The following is a 25,223-nucleotide window of genomic DNA, read 5'->3' as shown; positions in this document are numbered from 1 at the left end:
GTAAATAAATAAAATCAATTCCAGAGTAACAAAGCACTAAGAATGCATAGTCTTGAAAACACTGTGTCTTTTTTAATGGTTTGAAATGTATTCACAGGACTGTGGTGATAATGCACGGGCTATAACAGCTGCCTAGCATGATCTCAAATATGTATATATCACTGTAGCACTGTCCTCCCATTGTTCAGAGATTTGCTCAAGCAGGCACCAGTAACATCTCCATTGTGAGACTTGTTGTTACTGTTTTTGGCATACCCAATACATCACAGGGAGCTTGCCAGGCTCTGCCGTGCAGGCAGGGTACTCTTGGTAGCTTGCTGGGCTCTCCAAGAGGGATGGAGGAATTGAACCCGGGCCAGCCGCGTGCAAGGCAAATGCCCTACCTGCTATGCTATCGCTCCAGCCCCATAAATATATATAAATATATATACATATATATATACACATTTAATGTATTTATGAATGTCAGCATGAGCTTTATAATATTACAGAATGATTCAGGAAAAATCATCATCATCATCATCATCATTATTATTGTTTTTGTTATTGTTGTTAAGTAACATGAAACTTATCAAATTACAAAGAACTTCTTTTCCATTAGATTTTGGGATCACAGCTGGCAGTGCTCAGGACATATTCCTAGCATGTTTCTCAGGGGTCACTTCTGGCAGTGCCAGGATGGAACTCAACTCTTCTGTACAATACAGTCCTATGAGTTACCCTCTCAGTCTTCAAGGGAACTTTTAAGGAAATGGCACAAATGGCACAAACAATGCTAATATATACATATACATGTATATAAATATATATATATGAAGCCACATTAGATCTAAGTCAACAAGCAAATCTGAGAAAAAAAGAAGAGATGAAGTATCATATTACTGGACTCCATACTACACTGCAGTGTGATAGCAATTAAAACAGTATGTTTTACTTTTGAAATAAATAAATTATTATTGAAATAAAAATAACACAGACTAATGAAATAGAAGAGAGAATTGAAAAGCAAATTCACAGGACCAGAAGAGATAGCGCAGGGATGAAGGTGTTGTCCTAGCATGGGGTCAACCCTGATTAATTACGTTTACTGAATATACTTCTCTGAGAGATGCCAAGAATAATCCTAAGTACAGGGCTGATCTCTGAGCACCACAAGGTTTGACCCCCTTGTCTCCAAATAATGTCCCATATAATGGACATTTTATCTACACAACAAAGGAGCCAAGATTGTACAGTGGAAAAAGGAAACACTTTTCGAAAAAAGATGGAAAAACCGAATATTCATGGGCAAAATTAATAAGTAAACAGACCATCACTCTGATAACGTTACATAAAAAAATAACTCAATAATTTTAATAATTAAATAATAATTCACTTTTGTTCTCTCTCTCCTTTTGGATGTTGTGGTCTGCAAAAGAGGCATTGAGTGGCAATCATGTTCAGTCCATAGTCTACTTTCAACATGCATCTCCCCTCCTTGGAGGATCCTCCAAACACCCAGAAAGGTACATTCTTAACAATAAAGTATCTTCAAGGATTTTATTAGGGATGGTGATTGAATTTTATAAAATATTCAATACATCTATTATATTTTACTTACAACTTGTAAAATTTCAAAAACATTAATGTGTACATTTACTTATACACATGTATGATTTCCAAAAGTGAATAAAATGTAGGGTGTATATATTTTTTGACATCCTTACATCCTGTTTACTGTAATCCAGATGAACAAACTTAATTTCATCATTCATTTTTTTAAATAAAAATATAAATTTTTACGTAAAAAAATAACTCAAAATGGTTTAGAATTGAATGTGAGCTATTGAACCGTTAAACAGAGATAGGGAAGTACGTAATACATCCCATGATATATTCTTAGACATTCTTGACATTCAAGATCTATTTGGAGACTCAACTCTATTGACAAGAAAAAGAAAACACACAAACATAAAAGAAAAAAAATTGAGACCGTATCAAATTAAAGCATTGGGTTTTGTTTTTTCTTTTTTTTTTTTTTGGTTTTCATTTTGTTATATTTGGTTTTGTGTTGCACCCAGAAATGCACAGCAATTACTTCTTCACTCAGGAATCACTCCAGTAGTGCTCAGGAATATCAGGGATTAAGCTCTTGTTGATCACATGCAATTCAAGTGTCTTAGCTGCTGTACTATCTCCCTGGCCTTCAAATTAAAAGATTTTATACAACAAAGGAAATTGTCACAAAATGCAAAAGTCAGCCCCCAACAGTTGGGCTAAATAGAGATTTTGAAGAAAATCAGTAAGCTACATTGGAGGTACACTAACTCAGGATGAAGTATTTATGACACAAGAAAGGAATTGTAGGAGCAGCAAAATTGTGTTATCATAGAGAATAACACTATAAAAAATCCAAACATATGTTGGATATAAATCATACATTTAATGAAATGAAAAGCTCTGAAGAAGTGAGTAGTTTCAGTTTTACAGAGGAAATTATAAGTGAAATTGAAGATAAAATTCCAGTAAAAATGCAAATGGAAGAAAAGAGATAAATAAGATTAGAAGGAAAGAGACTCTTCAAGAGTATCAAATTGCTTTAGAAGAGGAAAAAATATAATGGGTATACCAGAAGCTTAAGAGAGTTACGAGAAAAGAGTCTATTTAAAGAGCTAATAATGGAGAACATCCCAAATCTATGGAAATAGCTAATCATATAATCCAGGAAGCTAATTGAACTCCCAGATTTCTAAGTGCAAAAAGTCACACACCAAGACATTGCTAAATCATAAAACCTCAACTATAAAAGAAAATATTAAAGAAGTTATAGGAAAGTAAATATAGTATACAAAAGCATCTTAATCAGGTTTTATATTATGTGTATATATTTTCCAAATAAAAATTTATCATCAGTTTTCTCAGTAGAGACTCTGTAGTTCTTTTTCCTTATAATAACTTTTTTCAATATTTATTCCAGTATAAGTTTTGTGGGGGTTAATATTCTTTTATCTTTAAGTGGACCTTTATTTCTCAAAATATTTGAAAAAAAATTTCAGAGTACACTATTCTTGGCCCAAAGTTGTTTTTTCATACTTCACAGTTCTGAAATATTTCACATATTTCACAGCACTAAAGCCATTCCTTTAGTATCTGGAGGGAAGGGTCGGAGTTGGAGGTAGCCACACCTGGCAGTGCTCAGGGGGACCATAAGCCAGACTGGGGACAGAACCAGGTTTGGCCTGCAAGTCGGCAGGCAATCACCCTATGCATTGTATTATGTCTCTGGTCCAATTTCTTTAGTCTTTACAAGGTCACAGTCCTTAGAATGTAGGTAAGTCCAAAGTTATAAAGAAGAGGCAGAGCCAAAAATAAGATAAAAATTCACTCTGAGGTCCTCTGTTCATTGTAACTCTAACAACAGCTCAGATCTGGAAACAGCCCACGTGCCCAAGAACAGATGACTGGATACGGATGACAGAGTAAAGAAATTGTGACATATCAACACAATGGAATGCTTCTCAATTATAAGAAAAAATAAAATCATGCTATTTGCCTTTATGTAGATGGAATTAGAAGGGTTCAGGTTGAGTGAAGTCAGCCAGCAGATGAGGGGAAGATACAGTTAATCTCTCTAATATGTAAGATAAATAAAAAATAGTAAGGTAGCATGAATGAGACCAGTTGCTTTGCTGATGACATTGTTTTAATAACACCAAACATCAGCCAAGCGGCACAAATGCTGGCCGACTTTGACCGTGAGTGTGGAAAGGTAGGACTACAGCTGAATCTTACGAAGACAATGTTTATGAGAAACAGCCTTGTTCCTGACGCCCCATTCGCTCTCAATGGAACGACCATCTCCGAATGCAACAGCTATGTGTACCTAGGTCGAGAGGTCAACATGACAAATGACCTGGCACCCGAGCTGTGCAGGAGGAAGAGAGCGGCTTGGAACACCTTCAAGAACATCGAAGAAATAGCTAAGAGGATGAAGAACCTCCGGCTCCGGGCACATCTCTTTGATTCCACTGTTCTTCCTGCATTAACATATGCCTCAGAGACCTGGGCCCTACGTAAACAAGATGAGAACGCTATTCAGGTCTCCCAAAGAAGAATAGAAAGAGCTATGCTTGGAATATCACGTTTCACTCAAATGAGAGAACGAATCCGGAGTTCTGACATCCGTCGACGATCAAGGATCAGGGACGCTGTCTCATTTGCCAAGGTGTCGAAAATCAGATGGGCTGGTCACGTAATGAGATTGAAAGACGACCGTTGAACTAGAGCTGTTACTGATTGGATTCCACAGGATGTCAAGAGACCGCGTGGCCACCCACCTACCAGATGGTCAGACTTCTTCGTCAAGATCATGAACGATCGGTTTGAGGCTCTTCATGTTCCCGGAGCGAACAGATGCCATTGGGCTACACTAGCACGCGACAGGGACAAATGGCGACGTTACTGGCGCCCGCTCGAGCAAATCGACGACTAAAGGGAAGTTAAGTGATTTAAGTGAAGTAGCATGAAATGGCTGAAGGCAACAGAGTTAGACATTTGGGGTTCAGAACCGAGCTTCCCTGGGATGGGTGTGGGGATGAGAAGGTCCTTGGGAAAACTTAGAAGGAAGTAGGCACTCTGTTTGTGGATGTGGTGATGGAAGCATGTATGATCGAATTGTCGTCAGCAACACTGTAAATCTTGAAAGAAAAAGAACTCAACTCTGAAACCCCCTGGTCTTAATGTTCCAGTTTCTTTCTGTGAAAGAAAGATCTCGGAGTCGAAAGCTTATTCTCTTGGTGAGACAGAGAAGGGACCAATATAACATTGATAGTTGGACATGATAACGCTGAACAAGAACTGAATGTTCAAAGTAGGTAAAGGGATATACGTGATAATCTTTCAGTATATGTATTGCAAACCACGATGCCCAAAAGTAGAGAGAGAGCAAGAGAGAGCAGGTGAGTGAGAGAGCGAGAACGAGAGAGAGAGAGAGAGTGAGCAAGCGAGCAAGAGAGAGAGAGAGAGAGAGAGAGAGAGAGAGAGAAGAGAGAAGAAAAGTGCTCGCCATAAAGACAGACTTGAGGTGGGCTAAGAGTTGGGATGGAGGGAGGGAAACTGGAGACATTGCTAAGAAATGTACTCAGGTTAAGGGATGGGTGTCAAAACACTGTATAACTGAAACCAATCTTGAACAGCTTTGTAATGGCCTTTTTCACAGTGATTCAATAAAAAATAGTTTTAAAAACGCCTTATTTTTATATCTGTGAATTGAACCTCTCCTCTGTGTGTCACTAGGACCTGTCTTGTTTTCCCTTTCATCTTTACCTCATTCACTTCCCAGTCAATACTTATTAATATGTTTATTTAAACCCAAGGGTCTTTAGTTTAACATCTAAAACGAAAACCAAATCATCTCTCCCTGTAATAACAAACCACTCTACCAGGATCTGCCCTTTTTTTTTCCCTAAGTCCACAAGCTTTTCTTGACAATTGTGATTTGCCTTGAACCCTGCATCTATTTTCTGTGCCCTCGGTATGGTTTCTTTCACAGCCTTTCTCAGGTCAATGACCCTTGTGCATCACTAAATCCAGGGGAGGGAATTTACGTGTTACCTCCCTGGACATTCCAGCAATATTAAACATTATTAGATTACTAGCTACACCCTTGAAAAAATGCAGTGCATTCCTTTTAATGTCAACATCCATCTTTTCTTGGGTTTGCCTTTGTTTCGGTTTGTGGCCTTGTTGTCATTTTACCGATTACTCAGTCCTAGCTCATTCTCTTCCTAATCTGACCAACGGCCAGCTAGAGAGCTATCCAGTGCAGGTTGCATCTCTCTTTTCTTCTTCTTCTAAGTTTCCTCCCTAGCAATCTCATTTACACACATGGCTTTTATTAAAACTGTATGCTGGTGCTTCCAAGTTCCACCTCTCAGACCCCTCCTTCAAACACTCAACAAGGCGCTCCAACTGTTTCATTGTTATCTCCACATTGACAATTAATATGTCTTTTGATAAGAAAAACGTTTCTAATCTCTGCTTATTTGAGATGATTTTCATTACGCCTTGATGTCCTTATTGAGTCCAGAGGGAGGACTCATTTTGCACTAAGCATGCACTGACTGACTCCTAGTTCTACTCAAACTGCTTTTTCCCTGCCATACTTTATTCAGATTGTCAGGTTAGGAAGAGGATGAGCTAGAATGAGCTAGACTTTGCTCTCTCTTCTCTTCTCCTGAAGTTCCCAGACTACATACAGAACTTTTTTTCATACATCTCCCATGTTCTCTTTTGCAAGATAAATTCACATGTCTCTTCTGTAGCTCAATCAATCCTAAAGCCACTTTTGCTTCTCTGTTGACATGATAAGGACAAACATAACAGTGGGAATTTGTTTTGTGAACTCTATTTCCGCAATTGTATTTTTACAAAATGAAACAGCTCTTATTTTTCAGTCTGACAAATACTGAAATCTTAAGTGTGTTGACCAGTATATAGGCAAAGATTATTTTTCACTCCCACTAGAAGCCACATTTTTATCTCAATTGTTTAATGTTTTTTATCTTAATGCTTCCAGGATTGACAAATTATCTTGATGGATGCCGTATGATTTATGTAATTTATTTTAGGTTAGCTAAATGTCTGCTTTAATATCTAATTTGTAGTTTTTATCTTTTCAATGTTAATAGCTGTTTACAAGTATGTATTTTACATTCTATGCATCAGATACTGCAAAGAAAACAGCTTTTTAAAAGCCAGAACATATTAGGTTTGACTACTGCTTCAAAAATAGACAAAGTAAAAATGATAAATCATCATTATTTTTATACTAATATATGCATACATTATATGCTCACATACATGGCATATTTTGTTATAATACAATATTTTAAAGTGCATTTTCATGTATTCATAGCATATAAAATTATGATATAATAACAGACCTGTATTATACATAGAATACATATTTATATTGAAGTAGATACACACAATATTCATGCATTGCATATATATCAATATGTAGTAAAATTTGCTATGTTTACTTCACTCATGTATGTGTAGAGAAATCACAGGGATTATAAATTCAGTATAAGTAAATTTTAAAATCATATGCTCTATGCTAAAGGTCTTTTACTTAAGATAGCCAAAGTACTGAAAAATAAGTTAAACACACACACATACAGACACACACTCATATACATGATTTCTATGAGAAGAATTATGAGTTTCAGTTCCCTGAAGTAAAAAGTTTATTGATGTATACTTGTGAATAAAATTTTTCTGGAAAGTTTGTGAATTATTGGATAACTGTTCTTTATGGTACTACCATAACTGCAATTTTATTTTTATGTGTTATTGATCAATGTTTCAGCTTGTTTGTAATTGTAGAGATTATTTTCTTTTTATTTACCACTTTTCCCTAACAGAGTAGAGTGTATGACCTTTGATCAATATTTGTTGATGAAATCTATTTCTGAAAATTGAAGTGCTGTTGATCAGAAATAGCTACCATCAGACGTGATCCAGATGTGTGGGTTCTCCTTAGAGGCTCAGAGTAATGTCTCACAGTCTCATGCTCTCTAAGTCACCATGTCATCAGTTCTTCTCATACTGAATAGAAACACTTGGCTCAGAGCATGAGGTCAATAAATTGCTAAATGATTAGCTAGACAGTCGGTAATGACAGAACAATGAACTATTTCATTTCTTTTATTATCTCCAAAAGTTTCTATTTGGGGGATTATAAAGTGATTAAGCAAGTTACTCCAGCTATCTTAAGTGAAGAATATAAAGACAAGTGTTAGCACCACCAAAGAGAATTTTAATTTCACGTGATTGCTTGTAGGAATATAAAAACCAGAGAAGTACTTTGGAAAGCAGAATGATGATTCTTCAATTTGGCATAGATATATCATATGACCCAATAAAGAATTTTCCTTTCTATTTTCATTTTACTTCAGTTTAGAAAGATAGTTGGTATGTTCTAATCTAATCATATGCATCCTCAGCACATTTATCTATTTATTTTATCATTAAGATTTTATATTTTATTTAATAAAATAAAATGCCATACATTTTCCTGGACTTAATTAATGGTAAATCTATGCCCTTTTGAGATTTACCAATTCTATTTATGAATTTCATATCAAAGAAGTTCTTTTTTTGGTTTGTTTGTTTGTTTTGCTTTTTGGGTCACACCCAGCGACACACAGGGGTTACTCCTGGCTCTACACTCAGGAATTACTTCTGGCGGTGCTCAGGGGACCATATGGGATGCTGGGAATCGAAGCCGGGTTGGCCGCATGCAAGACAAACACCCTATCCATTGTGCTATTGCTCCAGCCCCTCAAAGAAGTTCTTATCAACATGTTATGCCCTAACTTCTCCAAGAAATTATGAAGAAAGATCAATATTTGAAACCATGAAATAAAGAATTTTAATTAAGATTAATATTTGCAACCATGAAATATTTGAAACAGTGAATAAAGAACTGTTACTACAGCATCATTTTCCCACACCCTCTTGGTGAACAGAGATAGGTGATATATAAACACATGCATCAATCATTTTAGTCATATTTATTTTCATATCTATCTATAAATCTAGCATTACTGACATCTATGATTTAGCATCCATAACTTTCAATATGAATACAGCTCCAGAGACTAACGCTAGTATTTCTCTTCCTCACACCTCTGGCTGTAGAAAACCTGGCTCTCATCACCACACATTCGCAGGCTGCCCACTTCTTGGTGTGAATCTGAAATCTTGACCCTTCTTGGCCCCTCTTAGTAGCATAGATCACTTTTTTTTTAAAAAAAAAAGTATTGAATTACCATGAGATACAGTTACAAGCTTTCAGTTTTGAATTACAATTATGCAATGTTCAAAGACCCATTCCCTAAACCTGTGCACGTTTCCCACCACAAATCTCCCAAGTACACCCCCTCTCCCATCCCCTCTGCCTCTATGGCAGACATTTTCCCCATACTTACTCTCTACTTTTGGGCATTATAGTTTGAAATACAGATACAGAGAGATTATCATGTTTAGTAATTTATCTACTTTCATCTCCCACCCCGACCAATCCCTCCAATCATCATTGTCTTAGAGATCCCTTTTCAACTCCAGCTGTCTTCTCTACCCCACTCATGAGGGAGGCGTCCAACAATGGAGCAATCTTCCTGGCCCTTGTGTCTACTGTCCTTGGGTGTAAGTCTCATGTTATGTTATTTTATGTTCCACAAATGAATGCAGTCCTTCTATGTTTTACCCCTCTCTTTCTGGCTCATTTCACTTAGCATGATACTCTCTATAGATGAAGTCACGAAATTTGCTTATAAGTGGATAGACAAGGAAAGCATAGGTCATTCTTTGGGGCCCTTGTCTTTGCCAAGTCCAGTGTGTTCTTCATGTGAGATTTTTCTAAAAAAACTTTACATAAATTATCAAGGAATTAAAGCAGTATTGAATGAAGACAAGGGAAGGAAGAAAGCAAGAAAGGACTGAAAAGGAAGAAGTTAAAAAGCAAAGAAAGGAGTGAGGAAAGAAGGAAGGAAGGGAGGCATGGAAGGATAAGGAGAGGAAAGGAGAGAGAAAAAAGGAAGGGAGGAAGGGAGGAAGGAAGGAAGGAAGGAAGGAAGGAAGGAAGGAAGGAAGGAAGGAAGGAAGGAAGGAGAGAGGAAAGGAAGGACAGAGAGTAGGAAGAACAAAGAAGAAAAGATATAAAAGAATCAGAAAAGAAGTAAAATAAAACTGCAACAGATTTACTTTTATAATGATTTTAGTCTGGGAGTATCTGACGCCAAATTCTGAGCATTTTTCTATTGAACATTATGCTCTAATTTGTTTCATCTGATTGTGTGTATGCGTGTTCTTTGCATTCAGTTCCCTCATAGCAATGTGATTTCTGTTTAAGAAAAAGAATGCTTTCTGAGAATTTCTCATTAAATGCTCTCAAAATGCTTGTGTCTGTGTTTAATTTACCACTATAAAGTGGATTATTCATCTATGAGACATAATTTAAATGATTCTGAAGATGCATATTAACTAACTTTCTAATACTTGAGTTTCTCAAAGGAGTAAATTTGAAAACTGGGGATTATGACAAATGAAAAGAGAAATTTCAAATTGCTGTGTTTTCTTCCCTTAAGTTGCTAATTTGCATTGCAGCTATGTGACATTTAGAACACCAGCAAAAGTCTGTTAGCATAAATTTTATTCATCTTTTAAAGAAAATTCTACCAGATCTCACAAGTCTTACATATTTCAAAATATTATGCTATCTGTTTTCCTTTTTAAAATACAACTTAGAGGAAACATTCTCAAAACATACCTGGAGTAATCATTTTGTATCAGTAATATAATATTTAACAAAAAGAATGCATGACATTGAGTAGCCAAAAGACTTCACAGAAAAAAAGAATTGAAAGTAAGTATAATTGCTTCTTATAAAATCTTACTATCACTGAACAGAATTTATACTACATTAAAGCTAAGAAAAGTGATAGATTGAACTTTTAAAAAATTTATTTTATTTTATTTTGAATTACAAAATTTTTGATGATTGGAATACAGGCATACTATGTTTCAACACCAATCCCTTCCCTAGTGCCCATTTCCCTCCACCAATTCCCACTGGCCTCCATTTCCCTCTCACCCACTAGTCAGCCTCAATGAGACACACTATTTTTTTTATAGCTTTTGTCAATGTGATATACAATACCATTGCTGATAAAGTTTTATACATAACACTTTGCTATCTTCCAGCTTCCCCCTCCTCCTTCGAGTTAAACACTTCTCTCCCCCGTGGTTGTAGCCCTTTCCCTGTCCTATCCCCATCCCCACAATTGTCATGCTTCCTACAGAACATTCTCACGTTCTTTGGGGATTCATTATTTCACCATGATGTTTCTTCATCCCCATCATATAAAAAAGATGATTCCATGTAGGTCTCTCTCCAAATACACCCAATGCAATTAATGTTCTCCAGGTCCCTCCCTATAGCAGCAGATGCCATGATTTTATCTTTCCTTAAGGCTGAGCAATATTCCATTGTGTATATGTATCATAGTTTCTTTATCCAGTCATATATTCTAGGACACTTGGGTTGCTTCCAGATTTTGTCTGTTTTGTATGGATAGTGTTCTAAAGAACATAGGAATGGAAGTGTCAAAGAATTTTATGTGCCCTTTACATACATAACTTACATTAATATGGGGAGTCTCTCAGGAGAAAGATCCCTCTATATAATATTCAACTCTGTAATGGTTCAATTAGAAGACTTGAAGATGTGATATTGTTCTTGCACTCTGTTGCCAAGGATTACACGGGCTGCCCCAGTACTCAGGGACATGCAGGACTGCACTGGATAATACCCAGGGTGTCATGTGATGTCAGAGATGAAACCACTATAAGAAACAATCAAGATATGTATCTTAACCTGGCTGACCAAATTTTAAAGCTAAAAACATATTTTTCTATTAGTTTTTGAAAATCCAAATTAAATATTCAAATTATGCTTTCAGTAAGTAGTGACTTAATAAACATTACTCTCATATATCCCAAGTAAGTGTCTAGTTAAATAAATGTGGACAATTCTTTGTTTCTTCCTTCTTATCTGCTGTCTCCTCCCATAACTATATGCTTTAGTCCCCTCAAATTATCTAAAAGTGTAAGATTATATATATATTTTTAGGATTTTTCTTGTCTGGAGGGATTTTATTTGATAGGAGTTAATGGTGGAATTCTTTAATGAGCTTTTAGAAATATTGCAAATACATGTAAGTATTATATTTGGCCTATTAACATAAAGGGGTGTCATAATAGCACATAAATCGCAGGCACTTTCAACCATTTTTTTTTTTTTGCCAAAAGTTTAGACTGGGTATGTGGTACATCCAAATAGTCTGAATTACATCATATTAGCCACATTTTTTCTGCATCTGTGCCAATTCCTATTTCTCATCACCTCCAGTGGTCAACTTACTTCAGAGACACTTACCTTACATCTTTATTTTATTATTGAATAACCACAAATTGTAAAGTTACAAAGATATTTGAGGCCAAGTTTCAGACATACGGCGTTCCGGCACCGATCTCTTCAGTAGTGTTGACTTTTCTCTACCAATGTCTCCTGTATACATCTTATTTTTACTTCCTGCATAATACCTATATTTATAACTTCCATAGGGCCAGAGCAATAGCACTGCGGTAGGGGATTTGCCTTGTGCGCAGCTGGCCCAGCTGAGCCAGGTTCGATTCTTCCGCCCCTTTCCTAGAGAGCCCGGCAAGCTACTGAGAGTATCTCGCCCACACGGCAAAGCCTGGCAAGCTACCCGTGATGTATTCAATGCCAAACACAGTAACAACAAGTCTCAAAATGGACATTACTGGGCCTGCTCAAGCAAATCGATGAACAATGGGAGGACAGTGACAGTGACAGTGATAACTTCCATAATATTTTTGGAAAAATTCTCTGGATACATTTTTACCAAACTAATTGTTTCATAAATCTATATTTCCTGTCTTAGGAATGATTTTGTTGTGTCTCTGTTCTGGACTACAGCACTGCATATGTCTGAGTTTATAGCAGGTGGTAGGAGACATATTTTCCTTATTTCATCAATAGGAATTTTAACTATATTTTGTGTCTCCTGAATAATTATGTGACAGAAGTAGTAGTTTACTAACTCTTGGAAAATTCACTTAAGTTTGATCCAAAAGCAGTCTCACCAGCTAAAAATACTAGAAGGCAAAGTATTGCAGTTTATATGATGTAGCTGTCAGAAAGTTTCCTGCACCAAAGGTAAATTGGTGATAAAACATGCCTTGCCTCTGTTATGGCTGAAAGATCTTCATAAATCTATTATGATAAAGTCAATGATTTAAAATCTACAGAAACAATAAACATTACAGGTGATGTTCCCTTTTCATCATTTTTCTTCTACATCTCCTTTCCATGAGTGTAGCTATAGCCTTAATTGTCATATTTCAATCTTAAATTATGAGAGCTCATGGAATGGAAAAGAATATTTAACTAATATCCATCTGAGAAGGGGTTAATATCCAGGATATATAAGACACTAGTAAAATTGTACACACAAAAAAACTCCAACCCCATCAAAAAATGGGGAGACGAAATGAATAGAAGCTTCCTCAAAAAAGAAATACAAATGACCAAAAGACACATGAAAAAACATCACTAATCTTAAGGGAGATGAAAATCAAAAAAACAATGAGATATCATCTCACACCACAGAGACTGGCACACATCAAAACGAATAAGAAAAATCAATTCAGGCGCAGATGTGGGAAGAAAGGGACTCTCTTTCATTGTTGGAATGCTGACTGGTCCAGCCTTTTTGGGAAATAATATGGGCATTCCTTACAAAAACTAGAAATTGAGCTTCTTGACCCCACAATACCACTTCTGGAAATATATCCTGAAGGTGCAAAAGAGACAGTAGAAATGGCATCTGCACCTGTATGTTCATTGCTGCACTGTACACAACAGCCAGAATCTGGAAACAACACGAGTGCCCGAGAACAGATGCAACAGAAAGAAACTTTGGTACATCTACACAGTGGAATACTATGTGGCTGTTAGGAAAGATGAAGTCATGAAATTTGTTTATAAGTGGATGGTCGTGAAGAGTATCATGCTAAGTGAAATGAGTCAGAAAGAGACGGACAGACAAAGAATAACTGCACTCACTTGTGGAATATAAAATAGCATAGTATGAGACTAACACCCAAGGACAAAAGAGACAAGGGCCGGGAACATGAAAGCTTTGTAACTGTATCTCATGGTGATTCAATTAAACAAATGAAAAAGAATAGGATGCATATGAGTGACTCCATATCTCAGTAAAAAAGCAAGAGATTAGGTTTCAAAGAATGTGACAGTATAAAATCTCATCGTCAGTTCAAGCTACTGTAGCAAGGAATCTCAAAAGGATAGAGTGCAAGCAACTTTTGCAATGAGTCTTATTTCTCACAGTTTGGATTCTTGACAGTCAAAGAACAAGGAGCCTACATTTGAACATTCTAATGAAGACTCTCAAGCTATTTTATAAACCTCTTCCTTCTGTGTCCTCACATGGTATGTGAGAAGAGTCAGTGAACTTTATTTTGGATGTACTGCTGGGTTCAAGACCGCAGTATCCCCTAGAGAGGATATCATCTAAAACCATCACTTTGGGCATTATTATCTAGCAAGAATTTTAGGAGAATGCAAACGTTCAGAATACAACAATATCACTTGTATCCCTTGTCATCCTGGTGTTCCTGTTGTTTGCTCAAGCAGGTGCCAGTAACATCTCGATTCGCCCCAGCCCTGAGATTTTAGCAGCCTCTTCTTACTTGTCTTTCCCAACACTGCCGTATCGGAGGCTTTGGCAGGGTCAGGGGAATGAGGCACATTATTGTTACTGTTCTTGGCATATTGAATACATCACGGTAGCTTACCAGGCTCTGCTGTGCAGAGGCAGAAGATTCAGGAGGTCCAGGAGATGTCTTTTACAACAATATAACAACCATATTTAATAAATATTTAATAAATTCTACCTTTTGTATCATTAGGGGACTGTCTCTTTGACTCAACAATGTATGAGAGGGGAATCTATCTCTAAAAGGAAAACAAAACAAAACAATGACCATTATGTCCATTCCTCTCCAACAGTTATATAGGTCTTTGCTAAAGGAATTATTTCTCTAATCAAAGTAGTGGAGACACTCCTTTTAGACAGTTGCTGATACTTTCTGAGCTTCCCTGATATGTTAAGTATTCTCAGGCTTTTGGAGCATGGCAGTAAATCTATACCAGGAAGAAAAACTGAATGATGGTGTTGACAGAAATTGGTGATTTGAGCTGAGATCAAGTAATTGATGGCCTAACATAGAGCACTGCATCTGATATTCTAAAATCATTTATTTGGACATCTAAAGACTGTACAATTTGACATATTATGGCTTGTTTGGAAATATATTGGGTGTACAATTAACATGTTGTTCATTGTTTGGGTATGTCAAGCCACGTGAATTCTATTTCTAGATATGAATTTAATTTCTAACTTGAACTTTCTGCCTCTCTAATATGAGCTCTTCAAAATAAGTCACTGTTGCTCATCACTTGTTTTTTTCTAAGAACTTCTGGTGTAAATTAGAATTGTCAGTCTATTATACCCTCATACTACTACATGTCATTCTTTTTTCTTCTTTAAGATTCACAAGTCTTGTGAGAGAGAGAGAGAAGAAAAGAGAAATAGAGAGAGAGAGAGAATTCTATGTTATTATACCTCACTGGCAAAACTAAGGGAGAGGCTTGCTTCTTGTTCTCCTTTGATTTTTGGCATGAATGGCAACTGGAACTCACTTGTTGGTACACATTTGGTTTCCTGGTAACTCCTTGGCATTGCCCCTATGATCCCAGCTTTTTGCAGAAATTTTACTGCATTATACACAACCTTATATTTTTATGCACTTAGAACTATGAAAAATTCATATTTTTTCACAGTTTTGTGGGTCAGCCCAGTACAGAAGGCTGGGTGAATTCAAGTGTACTCCAAGGGGTGGGCTCAACTACTATTTGGAGTTTCTTCTTTTCATGTTGGGTGAGAGATTCCAGTAAGAGAATAAAGAAAACATAACAACTTTTAGAATACTTTTATTGACTCACTATCACTTCCACCTATGTTTCACTCACCAAAACAATCATGCGACTAAGCACAGCTTAAATGGAATTGTGAAGTAAGCTCTCTCTTCATAAACTAAGGCAAAGATGGAGGTGGATAAAGTTCACAAAACTCTAAGTATACCATCTTATCCACCTTTTTCTGTCCACACCACCTTTTTTTCATATTCAAATAAAATATGAAAAATTTTTTTAAAAATTTATAAAGATCCCCAAACAGCTGCTCCCATGTCTATGGACAGGCTCCATTCCCTCATGACTGAGCTCCACAGAGATGGTAACCTGCCCAAAATTTCAGGTACACCAGAATTATTGGCTGAAAACTCCAGGTCTTCTCAAGTAGGATGAGTGATCCCTGTTTGCCTATCTATCCTTCCGGAAGTCTGGACAGCCATACCCATGTCCCATCAACGCCACGTGAGACCATCTGCCAGTCCTGTTTCAGAGACTCATAACTGAATATCAGAAGACATCAACTAGCTACAAAAATTTCTCAGATGCCCTTTCACATCTGAGACCTCTGGGGCAAACTTTCTACAACCAAGACTTTCAGTTATGTAAAAATCTAGATCAGATGGGTTAAGATAATCATTAGACTGAAGAATGTTGCTAGTTTCTGAGATGATTCCTGGTTCAAAGCAGTAAATACTAAACTGAAGGACGGTTGAAATTCTCAGTCCCCCAGCCTGTGAGCCTCCCAATATCACATTTTTTTCTTATTTCAGTCTCTTTTCTTAATTAATCAAGGGGTCCCTGCTGAGGCTCTGTTCACTGGCCCTGAACAAGATATTTAAATTTCTGATAAAACAGTACAATAGCTATTCTTTCATAGACACATGTTAGAAACTCAAAGTTAAGATAGACTAAGGAGAAAGGCAAAATGGGTAACTAAAGCGTCCTTGATATATTTACACTGACACTGAAGTGTTTGTAAAAAAGACAAAAAGTGAAAGTGAATAGAATTTATCAAGCAGCAGATGCAAAAACAGAATAAATACTATTCATGCACACGTAGCCTACCTCTGGTGGCTTCAGCCTGTGTGCCTGGCCCTCAGCCTCAGAACAAGTTGTTTAAAATCTCTCCAGCTTCAACATGTTAGGCAGGTATGGTATTTGGGTACATTCAAAAAAAACCTCATAGAAAACACTTTAATTGTACAGTTTGAGCATCTCACTAGCATGCAAAGCAATAGGATGTTCATCTTCTTGAGCAAGGAGGGAAGAGCAAAGCCATGTAGCCAAGGAAGTACTTCAGGATAGGAGCCTTATGCTCAAGGTTTTTCAGGAGAAAGAATTCTAAGAGGAAGTTTGTAAACCCTCTCCTGAATAAAATCATTCTTTTGCAGTATCATCTCACTGATGAAGCAAGACAAGATCAGAATCTGATGCTGGCACCAAAAGCACTTAGCTTAGGTACACAGGAAATGATAGGCAAGGTGAGTGTTGATAACAAATGAGAGGGTGTGTAGAATACTCATCTCCATGCACAGCATGTGACTGATAAATATCATTGCAGATGTACAGGAAGTCATCCAAATAAGGTGGGAAGGGCTCCACAAATTTTGCTCCAATCAGAAAAGCAGTCAAACCAAGGCACTCTAGCTTATCATTTGCATATTATCTCCATAAGATAGCGATCCCCCAACTGCACTGCCAAGGACACTCATGATTCATCACAGAGGTCATCTGCAGCTCCACCAACAATTTCTCAAGAACGGCCCTCACATCGCTATTGCTGCTGTCAGACTCTCCCTGCACGTACTTTTGAATTATGTAGGTTTCTACTCTGTCCTTTATGTATTTTAAGTTAGTTGTCTCAATGAAATGTGCTGACAAATGGATCATGGTTATCCTGGTAAATATTCCTCTGTAGAGTTTGCTCATGTGGTCCCTTACCTGAGAGAAGAAAGATTCGTTAACACTTAAAATGGCAGCAAACTTGCTGGTGGTACAGAAATTGCTTTCACTGGGCCTGGGGTAAGTTCTGGACTCATATATTTCCAATTCAGGGTCATGCTAGAGATGTAAAGGCTGTTCCCTTTTAGGATCAGTACATCTTTAAGAAATCTGTCTTGGTTATGGGGAAGATTTTTCTTCAGGACAATAGCTCCTTGAAAACAAATGCATTCACCTTTAAAAGTGATAGCACCTTGAAATAGAATAAATGATAGGTTTCTCCTGAAAACTTAATAGCTTCTTGAAGAGGGCCTCTTTCTCATGGCTAAGATTTTCCTGGAAAGTTAAAAAAAAGTTCTTCTAGAACATCTTTCTCTTCACTTGTTCTCATGGAAAACTCAGGGATTTTTCTGGCTGATCTTTTTCTCAAAGCTCAACTTCTCCTTCAAGGCCAGGGGCTGCTTAAAAGAGAGAAGGGATCCCAGCACTGGTGGAGGGATGGGTATTTGATCATTGTATAATTGAAACTCAAGCACAAAATTTGTAAGTCTACAACTGTACCTCATGGTGTCTCACTAATAAAAAATTTTTAAAAAGTTTAAAAAAAAGACACAGAAGGGAGCACCAAATAAAGGGAGTTGGGAGGATCCTCCCAAGATGGGAGAAGCATGCTGAAAGTAGACTATAGACCAAACATGATTGTCATTCCATGCCTCTCTTGCAAACCACAACACCCAAAAGCAGAGAGAGAACAAAGGGGAATGCCCTGCCACAGAGGCAGGGTGGGATGGGGGGATGGAGGGTGGGAGGGATACTGGGATCCGTGGTGGTGGAATATGGGCACTGGTGGAGGGATGGGTATTTGATAATTATATAATTGAAACCCAAGAACAAAATTTGTAAGTCTACAACTGTACCTCATGGTGTCTCACTAATAAAAATAAAAATTAAAAAAAAAAAGGAAATGGCCTCTTCATTGGTGTTATGGTCTTGAAAGACCAGTTTATACATCAAATAGAACACCTTCCTCTAAGCAGTGGGCTTGTTTCTATAAGAGAATAATTGTTTCAGGGCCGAAGCGATAGCACAGCTGGTACGGAATTTGCCTTGCACGCGGCTGACCTGGGTTCGATTCCCAGCATCCCGTATAGTCGCCTGAGCACCGCCAGGAGTAATTTCTGACTGAAGAGCCAGGAGTAACCCCTGTGCATGGCTGGGGTTTGTGCATGACCCAAAAAGCAAAAAAATGAAATCAAATAAAATAAAATAAGATTGAATGGCCAGCCTATTAGCTAACTCATGGCTGCTCGAGTGACTCTAACTATTGGACAGTCCTTGGATGATGTTTGGTTTCGTTCTCCTGGACCACCTCTGTTGTTGATAAAGCTTCTGCAAGAACATAGGCCTTCCACAAGGGAGACATGGTTTGGTAGGTTTAACATGTAATGAAAATTCCTCCTGAGGCTGGCTCTTCAAGCCCATGTCTCCCCTGAACATGTGTCTTGGTTGTTTGCCTTTATTTCTTTGCTTTCTTAATCCCTCTCTCTCTTTCTCTCTCTCTTTGTCTCTCTGTCTTTCTGTCTCTGTATCTCTCTCCCTCCTTCCCTCTCCTCATATATTTCTAACTAAGTTTTAAGGAAAACTGCCTTTCTTCCAAAAAAAATGAAGAAGAGGAAAGAAGGAAAAAAATAAAGAAAATTCCTCCTGGAAGACCAGAGCACTAGTACAGCATGTAGGACATATGCTTTGCATGTGGGTGACCTGAGTTCAATCCCTGCCATTCCATAGAGTCAGTCCCCCTGAGTACTGTGAGGAATAATTACTGAGCACTGTAAGGAGTAATTCCTGAGCACAGAGCCCAGAATAACTTCAGAACATTGCTGCCTGTGACTCCCAAACAAAAACAAACATCTCTCCTGAAAGAGGAATCAGTAGTAAGCTGCTTCTATAAGGAAGCTTCTATAAGCTGCTTCCTTAGTAGATGGCTTATTCTTCACCACCCTTCTTCTTCTGCAAGACCAGTAGATTCTTAGAGATATACCTCACATAAAGAAATATTGTCTTTCAATTTAAATGGATCCTGGCAGTGGGATGCTTCTTCAGTTGAAGGCGTTTCCTGAAATAGCAATAGCTTCTTATTTTATCTTTGTTTTTGGCTTTTGGGCAGCATCCTGTAGTGGCCAAGGCTGACTCTATAAGTGAGGAAGTCATTCCTGGCAGTGCTCAGAGGACCAAATTCAGTGCCAGGGGTTGAACGGGGGTTGGCAACATTCAACGTACATGTCCCTGTACTATCTCTGATCCCAAAGACCAATAGATTCTTAACAGTTACTCATTTCCAGAGGTGGTCTTAGCAAGGAGTATCTTTCCCTGAGTGATTTTTTTATCCTCTAAAAATATTGCTATGAAGACAGAGAGAAAGTTCACAGCATGTAAGGTACTTGTCCTACATGCTTCTGAATATATCCAGTCACCAGTAACTCATATGGTTCCCTGAGCCTCTCCAGGCATGAGACCTGAGTATACAGTCAGAAGGTAAGCCCAGAGCACTGCTAGGTGTAGTCCCCAAAATGAAAAAATAAAATAAATTAATGCTATCTTGGTAAGGGTTGTCTCTTTAGTTGAGGATCCTCCCAACACCCTTTATTTGGTGCTCCTTTCTCTATCTGAGCTCCCTTTTTCCCTAGAATGTGTGACTGGCCTCCAAGCCATGGAGCAAAACTCCTGGTACTAATCTTGGCCACTCTTGGGTGTTAGTCTCCTATTTTGTTACTTTATGTTCCCCAGATGAATGCAATCTTTCTATGTCTATCCTTCTCTTTCTGACTCATTTAGCTTAACATGATACTTTCCATGTAGTACCACTTGTATGTAAACTAATGGCATTTCAGAAGAATATTTTTAGAGATGGTAAATATCTCTAAAGTGAGTTATTTCTCCATGTTTTATACAAGAATTGTAGAGGCTACTACAAGCAAGGATTTTAGCTTATAATATTTTATAACTCATTGATGAAATATTTCATAGTTATCATAACAGGGAAATATCTTCCTTTCCTTATAGTTCATGGGTAAATTGAGTTATTGGATTTCTTAGATATTTTAATTAAATGTGAGGGTCATCATGGACTCACCCTTGTGTATCTGGGATCCAACCATGCCATCCATGTGCGAGATAAGAGCCCTACCTGCTGTACTATCCTTTCAACTCTCCATGTACTTTTGAATCATTGTTTTATTCTAGAGCTGAGAGTTTAATTTTATTTTGTCTTCTACAGCTATATCATATCCTGAGACACTCATGTCCAGATAAAGATGTTTTGCTAATATATTGGACATCCAAAAAATGGAATTTATTTAGCATATGTTCTCATGGAATTATTATATGAGTGATCCCATAGGGAGTTTAATTTTGAAAAAATTTTCCCCTTTGGTCAAAATATCCCATCATTTTAAGATCATCTAAATTGGACTTAGCAACAGTAGTGTGTGGTCAGGATACATAGTAATTATATTATAGTAATATAATTACATAGTAATTATACTTGTAAGTATTTATTATTTACCCACTGACTCGCTGCAGAGCACTTGATCACTTTCAACTCTGAGAGTTAAACTTTATTCCCTGCTTTCTCGTTACTTGGCTAGAACCCGGAATGAGTTCAATCACACCCAGTTTCTGAAGCATTTCATCAGCCAAACAAGCAACAGAGATAGATAGTACATTGCTTGTCAAACTTCTTTGAAACTAACCATATCCATTTAAAAAAAAGAAAATCTTTTAATCCTACCTTATGACTTAAAGTAGCCTCAGAAGAGGACAGTATGGTATCTTTTTAGCAATAGGACCATTTGCAGTTATGGAACACCAATTATAGTCCCAGATTGAATCTTTTCTTCTAAGTTATGCTATAAATATTTCTTTGTCTTGTTTACACATGACACAAATAGGCTCAGAGAGCAGTTAAAAATTTTCCCAGGGCTTTAAAGCTAGAAATGAACAGGTTTCTAATGCAAACTCTTTGTGTTTCATTCTAATTTGTGCCTTTTTAAATCTGGAACACTTTATTTTTTTTTAAGTCCTCACAAAAGTCAATGTAGCAAAGTTAGTAGCATTTTTAAAAATCAAGAAATATTTTCTGTATTATCACAGATGGTGGGCTGGAGTGATAAAACAGCGGTAGGGCGTTTGCCTTGCACGCAGCCAACATGGCCGACCCAAGTTCGATTCCTTCGCCCCTCTCAGAGAGCCTGGCAAGCTACCGAGAGTATCTCGCCCGCAGGACAGAGCCTGGCAAGCTACCCGTTGTGTATTCGATATGCCAAACACAGTAACAACAAAGTCTCCAATGGAGATTTTACTGGGCCTGCTTGAGCAAATCAATGAACAACGGGAGGACAGTGACAGTGACAGTGATCACAGATGGTAAATCATACAAATTCTGTGCAAACAACCCCATTCATTTTGTTCATGAAACATCATCATTTGTGCTCATCTACAGGATTTCACTCTGCTGAAAAATTTTTCTTCATTGCAGAGGGCTGGAGCGATAGCACAGCGGGTAGGGTGTTCGCCTTACACGCGGCCAACATGGCCGACCCGAGTTTGATTCCTCCGCCCCTCTCGGAGAGCCCGGCAAGCTACCGAGAGTATTCGATATGCCAGACACAGTAACAACAAAAGTCTCCAATGGAGACGTTACTGGGCCTGCTCGAGCAGTGTTAGATTTTCTTAAAACACACACCTTCATGAAACTATAGGTGTAATAAATTAATATGTGGAGGAAAAGTGATAGGACTCCCATGTAGAAGAACTCCAAATGATTCTTCCTGAAAAGAGAAAGAGTAGACCTAGGCCTTTTCTTAGTGTGAGAGGGATGTAAATATTTCCTTCAAAGGATTCAGACAGGATACAATGGTAAAAATAGCTTTCTAGTCAAAATAATTTAGAAAAGTTGAATAAAACAGGAACCATGGTGCATCAGGAAATGCTCCTGCCTTGCATGCGGCCATCCCCAATTTGATCCTCGTCATCCCGTCTGCTCCTCTGAGCACTGCTAGCAGTAGTTTCTGAGCTCAGTAACCCCTGAGCACTGCCATGCATGGCCCCAAAGTGATGCATAAATAAAAACAGAGCTGAATACATCTATTTTAGATAAATTTAAGCCGAGAAATACGTTTTCCATGCCCTGAACTATATTGGAAGGCTGAAGGAAATTCATCAGATTGAAGTAAAATGGCTAAATGGAAAAAGATCAACAAAAATGAAAACTTAGATCAAATGATAGGATTCCATTTGCCTCGTGACTTCTTTAACATCAAAGAGTTTGGGGAGCTGGAACTGAACAGTGGTTTGGAAGCACGTCTAGCACGTAGTGACCAGGATTTGATTCCTGGCGCCATAGGTCCTTCCTGGCATGATAGATTCAGTGCTGTGGGTCCCTGACCATACTTGGGTGCAATCCTGGAAGCTCTTGCATTTAACCACTGATCTGACAGAGAATTCTCTCCTGTTGTGAAAAATAAACACAAAAACAAAACTTAAAAATGTTTTGATTTTAAAATAAACATTATTATGCTGAGCTGTAAGATTTACACATATATATGAAAGCATTAATGGATATAATGGAGATATATAAGTAATAATACATTAAATTTCTGTAATTTCACATAAACTGATTCACTAACTCTAGTTTATGGCAAGTGAAAGATACCTGCAGATGACTAAATAACTAAAATCCTATGAAGTAGTTTTGAAAACCACAGAATTAAAAATTATATGTCATGTTAGCCACAAAAATTTTGATTCTGGGGAAATCAAGCCACACATTTCCAAATAGTATGACAAAAATGAATCTCCGGAAAATTAAATACTGTTTGAATTTGATTGTGTCACACCACACATTTAAAAAATGTGGAATGCAGCTAACAATGTTAATTTAGGGAAATTTATAGCCAAGTATTTTAATAAGGGAAGAAATGTTTCAATGCAGTGATGTAACTTTCAATTTTATGCAGTCAGTAGGAGATGACAATTTATACATAAATCACATGAATATCTCCTTAGGCTTCCATAAGTTTTTTTTTCCTTTTATGAATTCTATTCCATTCATAGATGGCTTGGATTCTAAATTATTTTAGCACACATTTTTATGACTATATCTTTTCCCCAATTTTTTCCCCCAAATTGTAAGTGAAAGGAATACTAGGATAAAACCTAGAAATGATTGATTTAGAAAAGTTTTGTAATTGATACAAAGGATCTGATTTAATGGTTATATTCTTCATTCTTCAAGTTAAGATTTGAGCGATACATTTTACCACATCCCTCCAAGATCAAAAAAAGAGACATACTTTTAAAAGCCACTTCAAATAGATGTATCTATCAAAATTAAATGGTTGTTTTCGACATTTAGTTAAATAAACAGACTATTTGTAAAGGACCTCCCGTTGATCTTCGATTTGCTCGAGCGGGCCCAGTAACGTCTCCATTGGAGACTTTGTTGTTACTGTGTCTGGCATATCGAATACTCTTGGTAGCTTGCCGGGCTCTCCGAGAGGGGCGGAGGAATCGAACTCGGGTCGGCCATGTTGGCCGCTTGTAAGGCCAACGCCCTACCGCTGTGCTATCACTCCAGCACAACTATTTACTAGACTGAAAAAAATTTAAACTAATTTATATTAATTTGAAAATAAAAATGACCGTTTAGGTGACTGTGAGTTTTTTTCCAATCTGAATTTTATTCTGAAAAATAAATGTCTATGTGTTGGTATACAAACAAACACCTTTCTTATACTAGTAAATACAGCTGCATTTATGGATTGTAAGTTCCAGACTTGCTTCTTGACATTTCAAAAGAACTTCATATCTAACTTACCTAAAGTCTTAAGCCTGACTGTTTTTCTCTGATTATCAAAGAGAGAGATAGTACATCCTCATTATACTGAAATATTTAGCACACATAGCACAGTTTTTCAAAAGGAAGATTTAAGAACAGGGGAAAGTAAATAAAAGTGTTTTAGAAGAAAAAATCATTTAATATTTGGGACACATTATATAGCAAATATTTTTCTTGGAATACATAAAAATTGAACATTATCTCTCTTTTACCTTGTAATTTATGTAGATGAAATGCAATAAAATAATGCCATAAAACATATTCAGACATTTATTTTACAAAAAAATTAGTTTTATGTGCTTCCTTTGAACTTAATATAATAATTTCCTTATCTGCAGTTAAGCCAATATCCTAAAATTTAGCAGAAACATGCTCTAAAGTTTTCACTAATTGCAAGAAATTGTCATGCATTTAATCATGTTATAAATTTCCCTTTGGTAAATATTATAATTTAATATGTTGTAGTAAATAAAATACTTTCTGTTATTTTCCATGACCCCATAATAAACTATCTCAAGATAATTTGTTGGGCTTTAATATACATTCAACTTGGTTTTAGTCAGAGCTATGGCATCTGGTGTTTCTTCTAAAATACATTTGAAACTCTATGATGAGGCACAATTCGAATTCTTTCAGTGAACAGGTATTTTATTATATCTCAAGGAAGTGTTAATATCCCATTCCTTTGTTTATCATTTTTTAAATTTTATTTTAATTCAGACTCCATTATCAGCAAAGCTGTTTTTATTAAAATTC

The sequence above is a fragment of the Sorex fumeus genome, unplaced genomic scaffold (assembly GCF_029834395.1).
Source record: "Sorex fumeus unplaced genomic scaffold, SorFum_2.1 ptg000265l, whole genome shotgun sequence".
In the NCBI taxonomy this organism is placed as follows: domain Eukaryota; kingdom Metazoa; phylum Chordata; class Mammalia; order Eulipotyphla; family Soricidae; genus Sorex; species Sorex fumeus.
The sequence above is the reverse complement of the archived record's forward strand: the minus strand, read 5'-3'. Positions refer to the sequence as shown.